This window comes from Heterodontus francisci, chromosome 38 (assembly GCF_036365525.1).
Source record: "Heterodontus francisci isolate sHetFra1 chromosome 38, sHetFra1.hap1, whole genome shotgun sequence".
Taxonomy (NCBI): Eukaryota; Metazoa; Chordata; class Chondrichthyes; order Heterodontiformes; family Heterodontidae; genus Heterodontus; species Heterodontus francisci.
The window spans coordinates 29,376,364-29,397,068 of record NC_090408.1 but is presented as its reverse complement, the minus strand read 5'-3'; the positions used below and the strand labels follow the sequence as shown (position 1 = coordinate 29,397,068).

The 20,705-nt window shown below is 44.4% G+C and overlaps 1 protein-coding gene across 1 annotated transcript in view; it reads right to left on the bottom strand.

Moving 5' to 3' along the window:
- tmod2 (tropomodulin 2) overlaps positions 1–20,705 on the bottom strand; it is a 73,239-nt gene that overhangs the window by 25,520 nt on the left and 27,014 nt on the right. The gene's annotated exons all lie outside the window — the stretch shown is intronic.

Below are 20,705 nucleotides of genomic sequence, written 5' to 3'. Positions count from 1 at the left end.
GAGGTCATTAATTAATCCTATCTCATTGCACAACACCAGGTCTTATATAGCCTGCTCTCTGGTTGGCTCAAGACGTGCTGTTCTTAGAAACTATCCAGAAAACATTCCCATCCTTAGGTGATCCAAAGAACATTAAACTTGTAATTTTAAGTGATGCTTCATGATAATCTTCCTGATGGGTATTCGAGTGCTGCTGGTTTAATATTTGATGGGAGAAAATGGGAAATGTTGCCCATTAGCTGGGAAGCCAAAAAAAAAAAAGGGCCTTTAAAAGTACTTTAGCTGCAGAAACACTTGCTCTTGTGGAGGCAGCGGACATGGGGTTCTATTTATCAAATATTTTAGGTGAGATCCTGTACAAGGCGCATACTGAAGATAGCATACCCATTAAAAGTTATGTAGTCATTCCTTATTGGATAATTCTTTTTTCTTTTGGGCCTCCTTATCTCGAGAGACAATGGATACGCGCCTGGAGGTGGTCAGTGGTTTGTGAAGCAGCGCCTGGAGTGGCTATAAAGGCCAATTCTGGAGTGACAGGCTCTTCCACAGGTGCTGCAGAGAAATTTGTTTGTTGGGGCTGTTGCACAGTTGGCTCTCCCCTTGCGCCTCTGTCTTTTTTCCTGCCAACTACTAAGTCTCTTCGACTCGCCACAATTTAGCCCTGTCTTTATGGCTGCCCGCCAGCTCTGGCGAATGCTGGCAACTGACTCCCACGACTTGTGATCAATGTCACACGATTTCATGTCGCGTTTGCAGACGTCTTTATAACGGAGACATGGACGGCCGGTGGGTCTGATACCAGTGGCAAGCTCGCTGTACAATGTGTCTTTGGGGATCCTGCCATCTTCCATGCGGCTCACATGGCCAAGCCATCTCAAGCGCCGCTGACTCAGTAGTGTGTATAAGCTGGGGATGTTGGCCGCTTCAAGGACTTCTGTGTTGGAGATATAGTCCTGCCACCTGATGCCAAGTATTCTCCGAAGGCAGCGAAGATGGAATGAATTGAGACGTCGCTCTTGGCTGGCATACGTTGTCCAGGCCTCGCTGCCGTAGAGCAAGGTACTGAGGACACAGGCCTGATACACTCGGACTTTTGTGTTCCGTGTCAGTGCGCCATTTTCCCACACTCTCTTGGCCAGTCTGAACATAGCAGTGGAAGCCTTACCCATGCGCTTGTTGATTTCTGCATCTAGAGACAGGTTACTGGTGATAGTTGAGCCTAGGTAGGTGAACTCTTGAACCACTTCCAGAGCGTGGTCGCCAATATTGATGGATGGAGCATTTCTGACATCCTGCCCCATGATGTTCGTTTTCTTGAGGCTGATGGTTAGGCCAAATTCATTGCAGGCAGACGCAAACCTGTCGATGAGACTCTGCAGGCATTCTTCAGTGTGAGATGTTAAAGCAGCATCGTCAGCAAAGAGGAGTTCTCTGATGGGGACTTTCCGTACTTTGGACTTCGCTCTTAGACGGGCAAGGTTGAACAACCTGCCCCCTGATCTTGTGTGGAGGAAAATTCCTTCTTCAGAGGATTTGAACGCATGTGAAAGCAGCAGGGAGAAGAAAATCCCAAAAAGTGTGGGTGCGAGAACACAGCCCTGTTTCACACCACTCAGGATAGGAAAGGGCTCTGATGAGGAGCCACCATGTTGAATTGTGCCTTTCATATTGTCATGGAATGAGGTGATGATACTTAGTAGCTTTGGTGGACATCCGATCTTTTCTAGTAGTCTGAAGAGACCACGTCTGCTGACGAGGTCAAAGGCTTTGGTGAGATCAATGAAAGCAATGTAGAGGGGCATCTGTTGTTCACGGCATTTCTCCTGTATCTGACGAAGGGAGAACAGCATGTCAATAGTCGATCTCTCTGCACGAAAGCCACACTGTGCCTCAGGGTAGACGCGCTCGGCCAGCTTCTGGAGCCTGTTCAGAGCGACTCGAGCAAAGACTTTCCCCACTATGCTGAGCAGGGAGATTCCACGGTAGTTGTTGCAGTCACCGCGGTCACCTTTGTTTTTATAGAGGGTGATGATGTTGGCATCGCGCATGTCCTGGGGTACTGCTCCCTCGTCCCAGCACAGGCATAGCAGTTCATGTAGTGCTGAGAGTATAGCAGGCTTGGCACTCTTGATTATTTCAGGGGTAATGCTGTCCTTCCCAGGGGCTTTTCCGCTGGCTAGGGAATCAATGGCATCACTGAGTTCCGATTTGGTTGGCTGTATGTCCAGCTCATCCATGACTGGTAGAGGCTGGGCTGCATTGAGGGCAGTCTCAGTGACAGCATTCTCCCTGGAGTACAGTTCTAGGTAGTGCTCAACCCAGCGGTCCATCTGTTTGCGTTGGTCAGTGATTATGTCCCCCGATTTAGATTTGAGGGGGGTGATCTTCTTGATGGTTGGCCCAAGAGCTCTCTTCATGCCATCATACATTCCTCTGATGTTTCCGGTGTCTGAGGCCAGCTGAATATGACTGCATAGGTGTTGCCAGTAGTCGTTTGCGCAACGCCTAGCTGTTCTTTGTGCAGTACTTCTGGCTGCTTTAAGTGCTGCGGATGTTAAATCGCTGGGGGCTTTCTTGTAGTTCAAAAGTGCAATGCGCTTAGCGGCTATGACAGGTTCCAGCTCTTCATTATGAGATTGAAACCAGTCTGCATTTCTCTTCGCACTTTTGCCGTAGGTGGTCAAAGCTGACTCATAGATGGCGTCTCTGATGTGGGCCCACTTGGTCTCAGCATCCCCTGTGGGAGTGTTTTGAAAGGCTGTTACAAGTGAATTTAGAAATTTTTGTAACAGCTGTGGGTGAGAAATTCTGCTCGTGTTGATGCGCGGGTGGCCCTTCTGCTTGGAATGATGCAACTTCTTTGGTCTGAGTCTAACCTTGCTGCACACCAGGGAGTGGTCGGTGTCGCAGTCCGCACTGTGGAAGCTGCGTGTGATTTGAACACTGTTTAAGGCGGCTCGCCTTGTGACAATGAGGTCTAGCTGGTGCCAACGACGTGATCTTGGGTGCCTCCATGAAACCTGGTGACAGGGTTTAGTGTGAAAGAACGAGTTGGTGATGCAGAGGTTATGATAGGTACACAACTCAAGCAGTCTCTGCCCGTTCTCATTCATCCTTCCAACGCCATAGCGCCCAAGGCAGGAGGGCCATGAGTCATGGTCGGCCCCAACCCTGGCATTAAAGTCCCCCAGCAGGAATAGGTGTTCGGTGTTGGGGATGCTGCTAATGATGTTATGGAGTTGTTCATAGAACTGGTCTTTAGCTTCAGGTGCGGAGCAGAGTGTTGGAGCATAGATGCTGAGTAGGTGTACTGGACCAGAGGTGGTGAGCAGTCGGATGGACAGTATGCGTTCCGAGCCATTTGAGGGAGGCTCTATCATGCTGAGCAAGGAGTTTCTGATGGCGAAGCCCACTCCATGCTGTCTTGGTTCTTCAGGATCCCTGCCCTGCCAGAAGAAGGTGTAGTCTTGCTCTGCTAGAGAGCCACTCGCGGGGAGGCGAGTCTCCTGAAGTGCTGCAATGTCCACATTGAATCTACTGAGCTCGTTGTTAATGATGGCGGTCTTCCGAGAATCGTTGATTTGTGTAAGGTCTTCCGACAGGCCAGGACACATAGTTCTGACGTTCCAGCTTGCAAAGCGAAGGGCTGGTACCTTCTTTCCTTTTTTCATGTTGTTTGGTGCGGTGTATCAGTCCACCTTTCGGGCAATGACCCTGAGCTCCAAGCACCCATTGAAGCAGGCAGACTGTGGCGGGACAGAACCTTATTGACCGGGGGCTGCCCGGTTTGAGGCGGGCGGTAGCTGTCCAGTGAGGTGCAATGACCTCTCCCACCGACAAAGGCAACCCGTGGCGCTCAGTTTCTACGCCAATTTATCTGGACTTATAACCCGTAACTGCTGCCTTCCGTGTTGTTTCAGTCGCTGTGAGGCAACTATGGAGTGACCTCTCCATGGCGCATGCCTGGGCAAATTTATGGAGGTTCAGAGTTGCCCAGTCGTCAAAACCCCCCTCTCGGCCTTTCTGGTGGGGTCCAAAGGAGTGCAGGACACGACGTTTGGCACCAGTATGGCTGCAGGAACTGCCGGAAACATGCCAAAGGTGACACATGACCGCCTACGGGGTTCCGCTCCGGATTTTCTGTTAGGGTTTACTCCCTTAGCCTTGGTCTCTCCCGAGACGCCCACAAGGCAGTGGGGTTGTTGGGGCCCCTACACAGGTGTAGGATGGTGCCGGTGGGAGGAGGGGATGCAAGGGGGAGGGGTAGAGGGAGGGGGTGGGGGGGGGGGGTGCAGGGGAAGGGGGTGCGGGGTGAAGATGGTGCGAGGGGGGGGCGGGCTGGGACGGGGTTGTGAGGGGGTGAGCTGAGAGGGTGGAGCAGGGAAGGGGACGGGGGTGGGGGGGGGGTGGAAGGGGGGTAAAGGGGGGGGAGGGGGGGTGGAATCTGGTGCAGGTAATAAGCCATTTCCTCAGTGCCCACCATCGACGTCCGGAAAGCTCATCCACGTCCTTCGGGAGGTGAAGCATCATTTGGCAGACTTAGAGGTGATTACATTTGTTAAGGGTTTTTTTTTTAGCAGTGGTTTAAATAAAGGCATGCAGCATTGCCGACAGTGCGCTGCAGATGCTCTCCGAGCCATCTCCCGCGGGCGCTTTGAAGTTGCGGCCGGGGGGGCCGTTCGTGGATGTTTTGGGTGTTCGGGGCACCTTTTCACAGGACTTCTCTCGGGTCCCGCAGCTCCTTCTTCACCTCAATGGACTTACCGCATGCCGTGGCTGCAGACATTCTGGACTGTGAAGACAGCAGGATCGGAGATTAAAGTATCGGCAGCTGTGCTCGTCAGTTACATCCGGATCAATTTCATTGAGAAAACAAAGAGCAGGTGTGGCTGGCGGAGGGCAGTGGGCCCAGGTAACATACACTAAACTAACTGTTAACTTTTAGATAGGGCTAAAATGAACTGATTTAAAGAGCCAGGGGAATTTAAAAAGTTTAAGAGGGCAGATTGGGGGAGAAAACGTTAGGGATGGGAGCAGATGGCCATGGATAGAGTTGAACAGCAAGGGAGCTTCCTAGGGAGCTTCCAGCCCAGGAGCCATCTTGAAACATGCAAGTGAGAAAGGGTTATGGATTGACCTTGCTAGTTTGAAACAAACACTGGAGAGAAAAGAAATCTCTAAACTTAAGTGGATAGATGCAAGTCATCAACTATCTGATTGTACAAGCATTTATTTTTGTAAAACAAGGACATTGTAAGGGGTCTTAGAGAAGAGCCATCTGGCAAGGTAATACTTTGCACAGAATATGGAGTTTATTTTGAAATGTTGTTTGTGCCTGTTAAACTAAATTTTATTTAAAGAGAAAGAAGGGACTTAAACATATATCAGTTATGTTTAATTTTATGGAGGTGGAGAACATTAATTGGGGTCTTACATAAGCACATAGAAGGAGGTTTTAAGTAAGGAGCCTTTATGTTTGTAATCCTTTATGTTGTAAAATAAATGTACGACTGAATAAAGATGGGCTCCAGTTTCATCCTCTAAGCGGCTTTCTGGAAAAGAACACTCAAGTTAAATCTATATCACATATTGAAGGCCGTTAAAATTGTTAGCAGTTAACTATGTAAATAACTCAAAATAGCCAATTTGAATATCACAGTAATAAATTGCAACTATTTGTGTACAGCCAGATGGGTTTCTCCCTACATGTACAATTTACAGTCCAGATCATGTGTTCAAAAGAATATCACTTCAGCTTTCCATCACTTTAGAATTTTAATATTCTATTAAGCTTTTCCAACAACTACCAAGACATTTCTCAAATGTTTTTTCAAAATCCTTGTTCTCCCTCTAAGTTGCTAATACCATACCAATGCCTTAGAGCTGTTTTTATTTCTGTAAGAATGCAGTTTCAACAAATTAAATATTACCTGCTCAAAGGTGATAATTTGCTTTAAAAAAATCCTGAATATGCAGACTACATTCTGTAGAATGCAAACATTTCACATGCACGGCAAAAAAAGTCAATCTGTAGATATTATCCAGACATCAACAATGGCACTTCCATCACATCAAATATTTGAACATTAAGGATCATCTCTTTCTTGGCCCATAGCTGACCTAGGTGAGACTAACTATATTTTAATCTCTTTCCCTTCCTCATTCCCCCATAAATGCAAGCGTCAGTCATAGCTGGGATTGAAACTGGTTCTCTCAACTGAGAATTCAACGTTGTGCACTCTGTTTACCACTGGTTAACACCACTTTTGTAGATTTTTTTCAATTGTTGTGTATTGTATATTTTAAAGATCTGCAGATATTAGCCAAATACTGTGCATCACATAACAAACATTTAGCAGATTAACAACCAACAGCATATTACTACATTCTTTCATATTTCTAGAGAATTTTTGATGAATAACTGAAAGCCATCCATGTGACAATGTTACAGAAAGGGAGAGAAAAATAATTCAAAAACAACCACACAGAGGTAGGAGGCACAACAGTGAGATGCATTGAAAACTAGTGCTATCAGTGGTCACTAATAACATAACCCAGACCTGGAATTTGTTGATTAAGTACTTGTTTAGTTGATATTAACTTTTGGATTAAACTTTTTATAAAGATATTAAATCCTTATTTATAAATCCTCAGCTAGACTCTAAAATTTTACTGTTATTCAATTTGCCACATTCAGAATCTAACTAGTCTTATAAAGATTAATCAAATACCTAGATTTTAAAACTATTCTGGAGAATGTACTCAGCTTAAAATTGCATTACAAATCAATTAGTCTGAAGTTTTTGTACTGTGATATAATGGTTCTAAATTCCTCAAATGTTTTAAAGTTATAAAACACGTTCGAGGACTGTTAGCACAATACCTTAATTTTCCCTCCAGCATTTAGTAAGAAGGGTCACATCATCAACGTTTCAATGAATAGGCATATAGGGAGTGTAGTGGGAAGTAATTTTCCCTTTTGCAGTTCCCTATACCCACTTTCCAACTAGTCAAACCAGTGGCATTTGCCCTCAAGGAATGTCAAACATAACCATCATCTGAGATCAGGAGTCAAAGTTCTAATATTACCTACAAAACCAATACCAGAGAGGTAAGTGCTCAAAGGCCATGCTGGAAATACTGCTTTTGCAAGCACTGCAGAAAAACTACTGTAGATAGCCAACTTAACATTCTTTTCAAATCATATTAGCTGACATTACATTACGATACAAAAATCCTCCTGATGCATTTGCCCTATATCCCAGTATTAATATACTTCCAGCTTGAAATTTAAGAGTTGTTTCAAATCACCAGCATATTATGTTGATGACAGAAGACAAATTTCATGCCAAATCCCATCAGTATTTTAACTACAAACATATGGGGCTGTTGAATAATTTTCCCATTCTAGTTTGGTTTACATCATTGAGTAGGTTAAGAGTAAATTAGGCTGTAAAATTAGATCCAGACTATTGATGATGCTAACAATTCAGATGAAGTACCACACTCTGAATAACCCACACACAAAAATCGTGAGAAAGATGGTAGGGGTGGGCAAGATAGGAAAATAAAAACAAATTAAATCTCTCAGAAAACTTCCCTACACCATGACAAGAAGTTCAAACAGTTCTCAGGGCATCAGGGGAACAGGAGTTGAGGTCACTGAGCAAGTCTAACAGCATGAGAACAGAGATTCCATTCATTAACTGAAGATGCATCAATTTAGTAACAAACTGTATAATACCAATTCAGCTCAATTGCAACTCCTCCAAGCTACTGCCACAGGCCAGGTAAGTTTTGCTTAATTTAGAAAATATATATGGTTACAAATATTTTTACTAGCATATTAGTGATAAAAAAATATTAGTGATAGTAGGGTTTACTGTTTAAGCACAACTGCATTACCAATAATCCCAGTTTAATCCTTGGACATTAGAATGAACAGCTAAGTGCAATGAATAGTTGGTGCAAGGTTCACATTCCAACAAGAAAAAGGTGGTAACATGAGTGGAGAAATAAATGATTAGAAAGAAAATTTTTCGACTCAAAGTCTCACCTGAGGCAGTGGCAGCTGCTGCTCCTGTGGTTGGCATTAGGACGAGCAGCAGAGAGCACAGGTTAGCAAAATACAGAAACCCAGCAAAAAAAGGACAATAAATACGAGAAACAGCAGAGACATGCAAAGTATCCAGGAGAAAGGCTACTTTTAATCAGAACCAGTAAATTTAAATTCAACACAAGGTTGGCATTTAACAGTCCATGCATCACCACCATAATCCATGAAGAAAAAGGACTAGATTAATCTAACTAAGGCAAATACCATCATGCTAAATAGGTACTTCATGCATGACATGCTCCTTTTTAAAAAATTAAATGCAACTTCTGTAATTCAGGGAGGGTCTATTAGATGACTTCTCCTATGTAATACAATCTCTAGTCTAATTTATTTGTACATTCCAGTTACCTTTGTTCCGCAGAGAGAGGAAATAGATGTACAAAAGACGCCGTACTAATACTGAAAAGAAAAACATGCCCTCTCCAATTAACTAACTACTGTAGGTCAGGAAGAAGAGCGAACAGATTGCTAGATAATCCTGTTTACATTTCAGTGGGTAGATGGAATTAAGATAGAGATCAGCCATGATCAACACAACAGCCAACAGACTAGAGGGGCTGAATGGCCTACTATTGCTCCAAAATAATTAAATGAATTAGTAAAGATTCACATGCACCATTTAAAGTCAGTTTTCGAAACACAACTAAACCAGACAGGTTTTCCAGTAGTTACTTGACTCAAAAATTATATATTTTGAATCATTTGATACTTAATGAAAACAATGCACTAAAAGAAACATTCCATATAATTTTTGTTTACAATATGATGGAATAATGGGGAAACTGGAGATTTTTTAACCATGAAAAGGAGCAAGGAGAAATCTTATAATAGTTATATAAGCTATTAAATGAAAATGGAAAATAGAAAAACTGCATCCAGAACAAGGCAAGAAAAGCAATAGCAGGAAGGCATAGATTCAACTTTGCATAAAGCAAATTAGGATCATCAGAAAAGTATCCAGAATAATCCAGAGTAACATTTAGGGCGGACTCTGCTTAGAGCAGTGCAGGTAAAAACAAGGAGCCAGTTGGATGCTGCAATGGAGATACTAGATTTTTTTCTCTCCGTTTTTTGAATGGATGGATGAAGCTTCTAATCAATATTATATTATGAACCAAGTTTATCTAGTGTGCCCAGTGATCTCATAGGTCTAGGCACCATCTAGTGCTACAGTACCTACCAGAATATCTTAGTACCAAGCAATCACACAAACAAGTGAGACCCCCATAATTCGAAAGAAAGGTCATGTCTTCATAACACCCTAAGGTACTTCACAGCCAATGAATAATTTTGAATTACATAAGTAAACGCAGCAGCTAATTTGCACACAACAGTGAAATGAATGGTGGTGTTGGCTGAGATATAAAATGTTGGCTGGGTCATGAGAACTTCCCCGCCAGTGACCCTACACACTGCACCCGCCCCCCAACCCCACCCACCTCCCACACACTGCTCTTCTTTCAATGGTGCTATGCAATCTTTTACATTCATTTGATCAGGCAGATTTAACTACTTGGTTTAACATCTTCAGAGAAATCACAATTGTTACAACACAGAAGGAAGCCATTTGGCCTATCATGTCTGCGCTGGCTCTCCAAAAGAGCATTTTAACGAGTGCCACTCCCCGGCCTTCTCCTCATAGCCCTGCACATTCTTCCTGTTCAGCTAACAATCCAATTCCCTCTTGAATGCCTCGATTGAACCTGCCACCACCACACACTCAGGCAGTGCAACCCAGATCCTAACCACTCACTGAGCAAAGAAGCTTTTCCTCATGTCAGTATTGTATCTTTTGCCGATCACCTTAAATCTGTGCCGTCTTGTTCTTGATCCCTCCACCAATGGGAACAGGTTTTCCCTATCTACCCTGTCCAAACCCCTCATGATTTTCAATACTCTATCAAATCTCCTCTCAACCTTTGTTCTCTTCTCGGAGAACAATCCCAACTTCACCAAGCTACCCATGTAACTTAAGTTCCTCATCCTTGGAACCATTCTCATGAACATTTTCTGCACTCTCTCCAATGCCTTCACATCTTTCCCAATATGTGGCACCCAGAATTGTACACAATACTCCAGTTGAGGCCAAATCAGTGTTCTACAGTGTTTAACATAGCTTCCTTGCTTTTGTCCTCTATACCCCTATTAGCCTGGGATGCTGTATGCTCTATTAACCACTCTCGCAACCTGCCCTGCCACCTTCAATGATTTACGCACATATACACCCAGGACCCTCTCCGCCTGCACCCCCTTCAGAATTGCTCTCTATTTTATATTGTCTCTCAATTTCTTCCTATCAAAATGAAACATATCACACTTTTCTGCATTAAATTTCATCTGCCATTTGTCCACCCATTCCACCAACTTGTCTATGTCCTTTTGAAGTTCTACACTATCCTCCTCACAGTTCACAATGTTTCCATGTTTTGTATCATACGCAAATTTTAAAACTGTGCCCTGTGCACCAAGGCGTAGGTCATTAATCTATATCAGAAACAGCAAGGGTCCTAACACCGACTCTTGGGGAACTCCACTACAAAGCTTTCTCCAGTCCGAAAAACGTCTATTAACCACTACTCTTTGGTTCTTGTCACTCAGCCAATTTCATATCCATGTTGCTCTTGTCCCTTTTATTCCATGAGCTAGAACTTTGCTCACAAGCTTGTTTTGCGGCACTTTATCAAATGCTTTTTGGAGGTCCATGTGCACATCAACAGCATTGTTCTGATCAACCTTCTGTTACCTCATCAAAAAACTCCAGCAACTTAAACATGATTTGCCCTTCACAAATCTGTGCTGGCTTTCCCTAATTAAATATCCGATAAAACTAAATAATTCAGTAGTCATTATGTACCTTTTAAAATGGATGAACATTGAAACCACCCATTTCAACATTACGAACAAGATGATGGGAGAGCAGGGGGAATCGTGCATCTTCATAATTTTGGCTATTTGTATTTAATTCACCTGCCATCATTCTTGTAGTCAGAACTTTCAGCAAAATTGTAACAGGAGGTATCTGCCAAATAAAGTTTTACTGCACATTGGTGCTGAACACAGTAAGGCAGTGCCAGCTTATCTAGCAGAGACACAATCTCCAAAATAAAAAGCAATTAGTGTGTGAACCAATTATTAGCTGCAACCATCCCAATTAGCAAGATGTCGATTAGCATATGAAGTCATAGGCAAAGCAAATTGAAGTTATACTTAATATTTCAGTAGTTCCCTCAGTACTTTAGAAGAGAGGGGTACTGAACATACATTAAGGTTCAATTCCTGTGCCAAGGTGCCCTAGGGTAGGAAGCTAGGGAGAAAGGAGTTAAAAGAAAAGGGCAAAGACTCGTGCACTTAATCCCTGTTAACAAAACAGACAGCAAAAGCTTTTATGAATATATTCAGGAACAAAAGGTAGTAAGAGGAATGCTGGCCCATTAAAGACTGATGCAGACGTGCTTATACTAGATAACAAGAAAATAGACTTGCTGGTTGAGTACCGTTTTCACAGTAAAGGTAGAGGGCAAAATACCTGCAGTACAAGAAAACTTAGAAATAAGTCAAGGGAAATAACTTAGTGACATCATCAATATCAAATATGGTGATAGAGAAAATAATGGCACACAAGATAGATAAATCTCTAGGATCTCATGGTTTTCAGCCCAGGATCTTAAAGGGAATAACTGAGGAAATCATAGATGACATCCTAAGTGACTATCCTTCCTTGTCCTTCTCAACTTGTCTGCAGTCAGATACAGTTGACCACACCATTCCCAACACCTCTCCACTGTCATCCAGTTCGGTGGGACTGCACTCGCCTGGTTCCTTTCTTATCTAAGTGTAACCTGAGAATCACCTGCAATGACTTCTCTTCCAGTTACCTCTGGTGTCTGCCTAGGATCTATACTTGGCCCTCTTCTATTTATCACCTACGTGCTGCCCGTAGAACCATAGAAAGATTACAGCACAGAAGGAGGTCATTCAACCCATCGTGTCTGCGCCGGCTGAAAAAACCAGCCGCCAAATCTAATCTCACCTTCCAACACCTGGTCCGTAGCTTTGCAGGTTACAGCACTTCAGGTATATGTCCAGGTACCTTTTAAATTAGTTGAGGGTTTCTGCCTCCACCACCATTCCTGGCAGTGAATTTCAGACACCCACCACCCTCTGGGTGAAAAAGATTTTCCTCTTATCCCCTCTAATCCTTCTATCAATCACCTTAAATCTGGTAACTGACCTCTCTGCGAGGGGAAGCAGGTCTTTCCTGTCTATCTAGGCCCCTCACAATTTTGTACACCTCTATTAAGTCACCCCTGAGCATCATCATCCAAAAACACACTGTCAGGCTCCACATGTACACTGACAACTCCCAGCTATACCTCACCATCACCTCTCTTGACCCTCCACTCTAAGTTGTCAGACTGCTTGTCCCTCATTCAGTACTAGATGATCAGAAATTTCCTCCAACTAAATATTGGAAAGATTGAAGTCATTGTCTTCGGACCCCGCCAGAAACTCCTTTCCATAGCTAATGACTCCATTCCTCTTCCCGGCAACTGTCTGATGTTGAAATAGACTGTGCGCAACATTAGTGTAATATTTGACTGAGATGAGCTTCTAACCACATAGCTGCATCATCACTAAGACTGCCCATTTCCACCTCTAACATCACAACTCTGCCCCACTTTGCTCATCTTTGTGACTTTGATAAGAGCAGATTAAATATTGCGGAAGGGGAGGAAATTTGATCAGAGGGATTCAAACATGGAGTTCAGGATTTGGTTGGCGATAGCATTCAATGGAGCGGTTAACGAAGCTTGGAGATGATACATAGTTTGCAAGAGTTTTTTTTTTTTGAGTAGAGGGTGATAACGGCAGAATTGAAGAGGAGGGGACAATACCCGAGGGGAGTACCAATAATACTAGCTAACATGGGGACCAGGAAGGGAGGTCAGGTGGTCAGCAGTTCACTAAGAATAAAGTCGAGGGAGGAGAAGGTGGGTCTCAGACAAGATCAGCACAGAGAGGCCACAATTGGAGATAGGGAATATAAGTGTGTTCAGGGCTAGGGCAGGGGGGGGAACATTAGAGGGAGTTTGGCACAGTGGGCTAGGGGAAGGGAGGAAGCAGCAGAGGCAGCTGAATGTATGGTCTCAATCTTAGTAACAAAGAAGTTCATGAGCTCCTCGCACTTGGAGATGAGGATGGAAGAGATGGGGCGATGAGTTCCCTAGGGTTCGATACTGGGCCTCAGGTTTTTAAAATATATATTTTTATTTGAAAAATATAAATTAGAATATTTTCTTAATGGTGAGTAACGAGAAGCTATGGAGGGGCAAAGGGATTTGCATCCTTGTACACAAATCACTAAAAACGAGCAATTTACTAGTAATTAAAGGCTAACGGTATGTTGGCCTTTATCTGAAGGTTGGGTTGGAATTCAAAAGTGAGGAAGTGATGCTTCGATTAGTCAGGACCCAACTGGCATATTGCATTCAGTTTTAAGCGCCAAATCGCAGGACAAGATATCTTCTTCTCCTTCTTTGGCCTCCTTGTCTCGAGAGACAGTGGGTAAGCGCCTGGAGGTGGTCAATGGTTTGTGCAGCAGCGCCTGGAGTGGCTATAAAGGCCAATTCTAGAGTGACAGACTCTTCCACAGGTGCTACAGATAAAATTGGTTGTCGGGGCTGTTACACAGTTGGCTCTCTCCTTGCGCTTCTGTCTTTTTTCCTGCCAATTGCTTAGTCTCTTCGACTCGCCACGCTTTAGCCCCGCCTTTATGGTTGCCCGCCAGCTCTGGCGATCGCTGCCAATGACTCCCACGACTTCTGAGCAATGTCACAGGACTTCATGTCACGTTTTCAGACGTCTTTAAAGCGGAGACATGGACGGCCAGTGGGTCTGGTCCCAGTGACGAGCTCGCTGTACAATGTGTCCTTGGGGATCCTGCCATCTTCCATGCGGCTCACATGGCCAAGCCATCTCAGGCGCCGCTGGCTTGGTAGGGTGTATATGCTGGGGATGTTGGCCGCCTCGAGGACTTCTGTGTTGCAGATACGGTCCTGCCACCTGATGCCAAGGATTCTCCGGAGGCAGCGAAGATGGAATGAATTGAGACGTCGCTCTTGGCTGACGTATGTTGTCCAGGCCTCGCTGCCGTAGAGCAAGGTACTGAGGACACAGGCTTGATACACTTGGACTTTTGTGTTCTGTGTCAGTGCGCCATTTTCCCACACTGTCTTGGCCAGTCTGGACATAGCAGAGGAAGCCTTTCCCATGCACTTGTTTAATTCTGCATCGAGAGACAGGTTACTGGTGATAGTGGAGCCTAGGTAGGTGAATTCCTGAACCACTTCCAGAGTGTGGTCGCCGATATTGATAGATGGGGCATTTCTGACATCCTGTCCCATGATGTTCGTTTTCTTGAGGCTGATGGTTCGGCCAAATTCATTGCAGGCAGCCGCAAACCCGATGAGTCTCTGCAGACACTCTTCAGTGTGAGACGTTAATGCAGCAGCGTCAGCTAAGAGGAGTTTCCTGATGAGGACTTTCCGTACTTTGGTCTTCGCTTTTAGACGGGCAAGGTTGAACAACCTGCCATCTGATCTTGTGTGGAGGAAAATTCCTTCTTCTGAGGACTTGAATGCATGTGAGAGCAGCAGGGAGAAGATGATCCCAAACAGTGTAGGTGCGAGAACACAGCCCTGTTTCACGCCACTTCAGATTGGAAAGGGGTCTGATGAGGCGCTGCTATGCTGAATTGTGCCTTTCATATTGTCATGGAATGAGGTGGATGATACTTAGTAGCTTCGGTGGGCATCCAATCTTTTCTAGTAGTCTGAAGAGACCACGTCTGCTGACGAGATCAAAGGCTTTGGTGAGATCAATGAAAGCAACATAGAGGGGCATCTGTTGTTCACGGCATTTCTCCTGTAGCTGGCGAAGGGAGAACAGCATGTCAATGGTGGATCTCTTTGCTCGAAAGCCACACTGTGTCTCAGGATAGACATGCTCAGCCAGCTTCTGGAGCCTGTTTAAAGCGACACGAGCGAAGACTTTCCCCACTATGCTGAGCAGGGAGATTCCACGGTAGTTGTTGCAGTCACCACGGTCACCCTTGTTCTTATAGAGGGTGATGATATTGGCATCATGCATGTCCTGTAGTACTGCTCCCTCATTCCAGCACAGGCATAGCAGTTCATGTAGTGCTGAGAGTATAGCAGGCTTGGCACTCTTGATTATTTCAGGGGTAATGCTGTCCTTCCCAGGGGCTTTTCCGCTGGCTAGAGAATCAATGGCATCACAGAGTTCCGATTTTGTTGGCTGTATGTCCAGCTCATCCATGACTGCCAGAGACAGGGTTGCATTGAGGGCAGTCTCAGTGACATTTTCCCTGGAGTACAGATCTAGGTAGTGTTCCACCCAGCGGTCCATTTGCTTGCATTGGTCAGTGATTGTGTCCCCTGATTTAGATTTGAGGGGGGAAATCTTCTTGATGGTTGGCCCAAAAGCTCTCTTAATGCCATCATACATCCCTCTGATATTTCCTGTGTCAGAGACTAGCTGAATATGACTGCATAGGTGTTGCCAGTAGTCATTTGCGCAGCGCCTGGCTGTTCTTTGTGCAGCGCTTCTGGCAGCTTTAAGTGCTACGGATGTTAACTCGCTGGGGGCTTTCTTGTAGTTCAGCAGTGCAATGCGCTTAGCGGCTATGACAGGTTCCAGCTCTTCAATGTGAGATTGAAACCAGTCTGCATTCCGCTTCACACAATTGCCATAGGTGGTCATTGCTGAGTCATAGATGGCGTCTCTGATGTGGGCCCACTTGGTCCCTGCATCCCCTATGGGAGTGTTTTGGAGGGCTTTCTCAAGTGAATTTAGAAACTTGCGTAACAGCTGTGGATGAGAAATTCTGCTAGTGTTGATGCGCGGGCGGCCCTTCTGCTTGGAGTGATGCAGCTTATTTGGTTTGAGGCTAACCTCCCTGCATACCAGGGAGTGGTCGGTGTCGCAGTCCGCACTGTGGAAGCTGCGTGTGATTTGAACACTGTTTAAAGAGGCTCGCCTTGTGATGATGAGGTCCAGCTGGTGCCAACGACGTGATCTTGGGTGCCTCCAAGAAACCTGGTGACAGGGTTTAGTGTGGAAGAATGAGTTGGTGATGCAGAGGTTATGATAGGTATACAACTCAAGCAGTCTCTGTCCATTCTCATTCATCCTTCCAATGCCACAGCGCCCAAGGCAGGAAGGCCATGAGTCATGGTTGGCCCCAACCCTGGCATTAAAGTCCCCCAGCAGGAATAGGTGTTCGGTGTTGGGGATGCTACTAATATTATGGAGTTCCTCATAGAACTGGTCTTCAGCTTCAGGTGGGGAGCAGAGTGTTGGAGCATAGATGCTGACTAAGTGTACTAGACCAGAGGCGGTGAACAGTCGGATGGACAGTATGCGTCCCGAGCCATTTGAGGGTGGCTCTATCATGCTGAGCAAAGAGTTTCTGATGGCGAAGCCCACTCCATGCTGTCTTGGTTCTTCAGGATCCCTACCCTGCCAGAAGAAGGTGTAGTCTTGCTCTCTTCGAGATCTACTCGCAGGGAGGCGTGTCTCCTGAAGTGCTGCAATGTCCACATTGAGTCTACTGAGCTCGTTGTTAACGATGGCGGTCTTCCGAGAATCGTTGATTTGTGTAAAGTCTTCCAACAGGCCAGGACACATAGTTCTGACGATCCAGCTTGCAAAACAAAGGGCTGGTACCTTCTTTCCTTTTTTGTTCGTGCTGTTTGGTGCGGTGTTACAGTCCACTTGTCGGGCAATGACCTTGAGCTCCAAGCACCCATTGAAGCAGGTGGATTGTGGCGGGACAGAACCTTACTGACCGGGGGCTGCCCGGTTTGAGGCGGGCAGTAGCTGTCCAGTGAGATGCGATGACCTCTCCCACCGACAAACGCAACCCGTGGCGCCCAATCTCTACGCCAATTGAGCTGGACTTATAACCCGTAACAGCTGCCTTCCGTGTTGATTTGGTCGCTGTGAAGCGACTATGGAGTGACCTCTCCATGGCGCATGCCTGGGCGGATGTATGGAGGTTGTGAGTTGCCCAAGTGTCAAAACCCCCCTCTCGGCCTTCCTGTTGGGATCCAAAGGAGTGCAGAGCACGACGTTTGGCACCAGCATGGCTGCAGGAACTGCCGGAAACATGCCAAAGGTGACACATGACCGCCTTCGGGGTTCCGCTCTGGATTTTCTGTTCGGGTTTACTCCCATAGTCTTGGTCTCTCCCGAGAGGCCCACAAGGCAGTGGGGTTGTTGGGGCCCCTACACAGGGGTAGGTGGATGCCGGTGGGAGGAGGTGGAGGGAAGGGAGTGCGAGGAGGAGGAGTGCGGTGGGAAGGGGTGGAGGGAAGGAGGTGCAGGGGGAGCTGTAGGGGAGAGGGGTGCGGGGAAGGGGTTGCGAGGGGAAGACAGTGCAAGAGGGGAGCTGGGAAGGGGGGGGGGGGAAGGGGGTGGGGGGAAGGGGGGTGAGCTGGGAGCGGGGGTGGGGGATGGGGTGCAGGTAATAAAACATTGCATCAGCTCCCACCATTGCCCCTTTTACAATGGTCTGATATCCAGGTCTGGAAAGCATACAGTCCAACTTCACCAGAATTATATGAGTTTAAAGTGTTAAGTCATAAGGACAGGTTGGAGATGATTAGGAACTATGCTGTCTAGAGGGAATCTCAAACCTGGAACTCAAGTGAAGCATTGGCATTTTATTTCAAGTCTTTCTGACCATGCCATTTATGATGTAGTTTTCCCAGCACATCTGGAAACCTGCACTGTGAATTTGGTAAACATGAGACCCCTATTGCGGCTAGATATTCAGTGTTTACCTGAGGGTAGTAGTTTGTAAATCTGGCTGAAGTGCTTTTCCAGTACTGAATTGCATTGATATTAGTTAATTTGTTAACTTCTTTGCAGAAAAAATTATGTAGTGCCATTTTGGCTTTTGGAGAGAAAATATTTTCAACTCACTTAAGTATGTGAGGAGAGTTCAGACCCTTAGTTATACTTGGCCTTAATGTTCACATTGGAAAGGATGGACATCATCAGCTTAATATTTATTTTCATCAGGTGGAACTCTGATTAACAAAAGGTTAAAATCACTTGCTAGTTGCAATTTCAAAAAAGGTTTACATCAGGATTGCTGTACTTCAACATCCAACTCTATAATGCACAAGTAATCCGTAGTATAGACAAAGTTGTTAAGGTGTACAATCCTGACATATCTATCAGCAAGAAGTTTCTTCTACATAGGAGGTGAAGTCATCAACATAACCTCAGATAGTACCAAATTTGCTCAATGTTAGATCTTTGGAATTTTTGATCTGGGAGTTTGCAAGCTTAAAAATTGTGAAGCCACAAGGCTCCATTTGTGCAGCTGGGAATCAAGTCTTCTATTTTGTCTGAGCTCTGCTTTCTAAGCAATTTTTTAAAAAAAATTTTATTTCGAGATACAGCACTGAAACAGGCCCTTCGGCCCACCGAGTCTGTGCCGTCCATCAACCACCCATTTATACTAATCCTACACTAATCCCATATTCCTACCACATCCCCACCTTCCCTATATTCTCCTACCACCTACTTATACTAGGGGCAATTTATAATGGCCAATTTTCCTATCAACCTGCAAGTCTTTGACTGTGGGAGGAAACCGGAGCACCCAGCGAAAACCCACGCGGTCAATTATCGCTCTCAAAGATAGATTTAGCTGGCATTGGTAACAAGACTGATAAGCTGCAGCACAGGTAGTTGTAGCTGTACCATGCATTACGGAAGAACCTTTACCAGATTGAGCATACTACTAGCATGCAATCCTATCTCACACATCCAGTGCACAACAATGACAATTAGTTTAGTGCCTCAACATTTTTTCCACATTTACACAAGTATGTTCCAATCCTTTTAAATTATAGAAAGTTGAGTAAGCCTTGCACAAGGAACAAAAACAGAAAATACTGAAAATTCGGGTCAGGCAGCATCTGTGGACAGAGAAACATTAACTCTGTTTCTCTCGCCACAGATGCTGCTTGACCTGTGTAAATCCAGCATTTTCTGTTTTTATTTCAGATTTCCAGCATTGGTATTTTGCTTTTACACAAGGTAAAACGGTCAACAGAAGGCACCAAAAGCAAGTATGTGTGGCTGCTTTCAACAGATGCATTTTTTGATTTGATGCAAAGCTTTGAAGAAAAGACCCCTGGAATTTAGGTAGTTCTCAAGAAAGATACAATCTGAGCAATAAAAGCAGAAGGAACAGAACTAAGGATTTCTGTGTTTGGTGCAGGACATTGTTCCAGCAGCTCTACCCAAATGGAAGTCTTCAAGTCATCCATGAAATTGGAGGCTTACTCTGTCAAGTACCATGCTTTGGGAAAAAAACGAATTTAATAGCTTTTTGAATTTCATTCTATCTCCATCTTCACACCTGAAAGGGCTGATTTCAGCAGCAAAACATCAGTGAAAGTATCAGAAAGCTCAAGAACAGTCATCAGAAAAAATAAATTGTGCCAATCAGCTGGCCACAAAAAGTTACAAGAATTCCATTCAAGTACAAAGCTCTTTATAGGCCCTATATCAATATTATTGGAACTTGGTTTGGTGGGGCGGCAGGGGGATCCAAATTATGACCATGTGTTTAAGTCATATTTTACCCAATTATACCAACCTTGTATGATGTCTAGCAAAGTATTTTGAAAAAAATGTTATTTATATTCTCCAATTGGGCAAGATGTGCTGAAAGTAGGAAAAAAGTGATCCAAGTGGTCTTAAAACTCATGTTTATATACATAAAAAGTATAGCAGAAAAAGCCCAAAATGCTGGTAAAAATGTGCACCTACAGATCAAGACAATGTATGGGTATATACACACATGCCTCATTTCAGGAAGTTACCATTATGCAAATATAAACTTTTGATAAATTGTTGCACAGTAAAAACATTCCTTTGATCTCAAGCCAGGGGATTTTGCTTTCTAGTCAAATGATAGCTATGTTCTTAAAATAAAGCACTCAAAAATACAAAAAAAGGAGACTAGATTCAATCATCCTAGCAGCTGTGTGATGAGAAATATTTTGAATGTTTGAACGCTGAGAATTTTACTTCTCACTTTTGAGATCTTGTAGCTCTGCCTTTAAAAACTAGACACTGTGTATACTACTTGTACTTGTTTACAAGCTCACAAAAAAGAACTGGCTATTGTCATGAGAGGCTTACACTTAAGAGTACTCAAAACTGAGGAAAATACTCAATTTGGCACAGTTGGAAATGCCAGTGCTAAGAATTACTTAGAATAAGAGATGAATTAGAGTATTATGTGTGCATTTAATACACCTATGTTTTGGCATTTTTCATTTCTAACACTCTCCTAATGAGGTTAAAGTTACTTCAGCGCACACTCATCCTGGAGCTAAATACCTGCTTCTGATGTGTATTAACACTTCTTGTCAACAGAAAAAAAAATAGATGGTAACCACACCAACGCCATTATGCTATTAAAAGAAGTCTGTTTTGCCTTAGTTACAACATATTTAAATACTGTAATTAGCATTTTGAT